We start from the raw sequence: 720 nt of genomic DNA on the forward strand, positions 1-720 counted from the left end.
CAAACCTACTTAGCTCTACTGATTGGAATTCTTGATGTTCAGATCAAGCTAGGAAGGGAGAAGGGGATTGCCAAGCAGCATAATTGGTGTTCATTGTGCTTAACTAGAATCCATGACGGTTTCTATAGTTTCTTTAAAAAAATCCAGTAACTACTTGGTGAGGTACCTATGGTTACTTATTTCAAAACATTAAACTCTTATAGATACTAAAACATTGCACATTATTCCTATAGTTACCCATTTCAAACTTAATCCTTCTATGGTTACAATTCTATGATTACACACAGTTCCTATAAAGACTTAATCAAACTGAATTTTTCACATCAAATCTCATTTGATTTCAGATATTTGTAAGAGAGTTATACACCAGAGCCATAAGTCTGTTTTAAAATAAATCACTTTATAGGCTATAAATGAAATTGAACCTTAAATTGATAGAGTTTAAAAATACTACTATATTGTTAGTCTAGTTGAAATTGTATTAATGTCTTCAAGGCAAAGAAATAATGACAGTGAACGCTCTGAAGTGAAAAAGTTTTAGAGCATTGGGAAGGAAAAAAAAAAAAACCAAACGTGTGTGGGTCTGGAAACTTAAAATAAGAAATGCACAACCCTGCTGGTGTTTCTGTTTAAGAAATCCTCCTCCTTTTAGCATGTTATCAATAGTAATGAACTCTTCTTGTACGGTCAGCTCTACACAGGGCAGCTACACCTCCTGCT

The sequence above is a fragment of the Cariama cristata genome, unplaced genomic scaffold, assembly GCF_000690535.1.
Source record: "Cariama cristata isolate BGI_N322 unplaced genomic scaffold, ASM69053v1 scaffold14308, whole genome shotgun sequence".
Taxonomy (NCBI): Eukaryota; Metazoa; Chordata; class Aves; order Cariamiformes; family Cariamidae; genus Cariama; species Cariama cristata.